We start from the raw sequence: 2,072 nt of genomic DNA on the forward strand, positions 1-2,072 counted from the left end.
CAACACTGCACCTTTATGTGCCTTTTCTTGCTTGGAGAATTGTGTGTCTTTCTCCCCCCCCCCCACGCCCCCATGAACACAATCTCTCTTTGCACGCGCATCAGTCCACAAACACACCTTGCGGTTTGCTAATTCCAGAGGCTCGGGGTGGACACGGAGGGTGGGGGGGGCTTCTCCCCCACCCCCTCCCCCTTTGCTGGTTGGGGTCGATGCTTGTTTGAAGAGCGCCTGGAAAACCTCCCGAGTTGACGGGCGGTCCTCGACTTAACAACGGAGCCCCGGATTTCTGACATTGGTTGAGTTGAGTTTTTTCTCCCCGTTTTACGGCTTTTCTTGGCCCACGGCAACGGTCGTAAGTATGAGTCCGTTGCCAAGCCTCTGGGTTTTGATCACGTGACCACGGGGGGAAACGCCGCCGTGAAAAGGGTCACGGGTCCCTTTTTCCAGCGCCGTCGCAAGTCTGAACGGCCGCTAAACGGACCGTCGTACCAGCTGTGCCTTGTGCAAGGTGTTTGACAACATCCTTTTCTTCAAACTGGTGCCCTTCCAGGCATAAGGATTGGATTATTTTTGGAATGGCACAGGTAGTCCTCGCTTTACGACCACAGTTGAGCCCCAGATTTCCTTGGCTTGAGTAAGACAGTTTGTCAAGGGAGTTTTGCCCCGTTTTATGACCTTCCTTGCCCCCGTTGTTAAGTGAATCACTTAACGTTGTAAAATGAGTCATGAGGTCGTTAAATGAATCTGGCTTCCCCTTCCCCCCTTGACTCTGTCAGTAGGTTGCAAAAGGGGATCACGTAATCCCGGGATGCTGAAACTGTCATAAGTATGAACCAGTGGTCAAGTGTCTGAATTTTGATGATGTGACCCCGGGGACGCTGCAAGGGTTGCGAGTGTGAAAAGTGGTCCTAAGTCCCTTTTTTCCAGTGCCATTGTAAGTTTGAACGGTCACTAAATGGACTGTTGTAAGTTGAGGACTACCTGTGTGAGAAACAGATTGGGAGAGTGGACAAGGATACTGCTAGGGAGAAGAAAAAAAGGGAAGAGAGGAGAGGAGGGAAGGGGAGAGGAGAAGATGAGAGAAGGAGAAGAGAAAGGGAAGAGGAGAAAAGGAAAGGAAAAGAAGGAAAGAAAGAAGTGGAAGGGAAGAGGAGAGGAGAGGAGAAAGGGAAGAAGAGGGAAAGGAAGGGGAGAGGAGAAGAAGGGAAGAGGAAAAAGAAGAGATGAGGGAAGAGAAAGGAAAGAGGAGAGGAGAAGGGAGGGGAGAAGAGGGAGAGGAGTGGAGGGAAGGGAGAAGGGGAGGGAGAGGAGAAGAGGGAAGGGAGAAGAGAGGAACAGAAGGGAGAAGAGGGAAGGGAAGAGGAGAAGGGCAGCCCTTAGCTGGAGAGTGGGCGAAGCAAGAGATTCGAAAGATGGCAGCCTGGCAGGGTCAACCAGATAGATTTGCAATCAGATGAGTCGTCCCAAGGTGCTTTTTCCCAGGAGGCAACTGGACTTCCTGGTTTTTTTCTGAAGACGTTTCCCTTCTCATCCCAGAAGCTTCTTCGGCTCTGACCGGATGGTGGGGGAAATGGAAAGAGTTATACTCCTTGCAGACAGCCGGTCATTTGTCTCCTTTTAGAGGCCACTTGGAATGCAAAGGACCGGCTGTCTGCAAGGAGTATAAATCCTTCCCTTCCCCACCATCCAGTCAGAGCTGAAGAAGCTTCTGTGGATGAGAAGAGAAACGTCTTCAAAGAAAAACAAGAAAGTCCAGTTGCCTCCTGGGAAAAAACACCTGTGGGGCAACCAGGACCTGGAATGGCTGAGAATCTCCATAGATCAGGGGTAGGCCACCTTGGCTCTTTTGTGACTCGTGGACTTCAACTCCCAGAATTCCTGAGCCAGCATGGCTCAGCTTGGAAACCTCTCCCTTTCCCCTCAGCATGGCTGGCTCAGGAATTCTGGGAGTTGAAGTCCACGAGTCATAAAAGAGCCAAGGTGGCCTACCCCTGTCCTAAGTCCTCCTGTTCAAAGCGGTGAGCCTCCTAGACCAGGGATAGGCAACCTTGGCTCTTTTATGACTCGTGGAC

The sequence above is a fragment of the Protobothrops mucrosquamatus genome, unplaced genomic scaffold (assembly GCF_001527695.2).
Source record: "Protobothrops mucrosquamatus isolate PMUCROS unplaced genomic scaffold, P.Mucros_1.0 scaffold1848, whole genome shotgun sequence".
NCBI lineage: Eukaryota > Metazoa > Chordata > Lepidosauria > Squamata > Viperidae > Protobothrops > Protobothrops mucrosquamatus.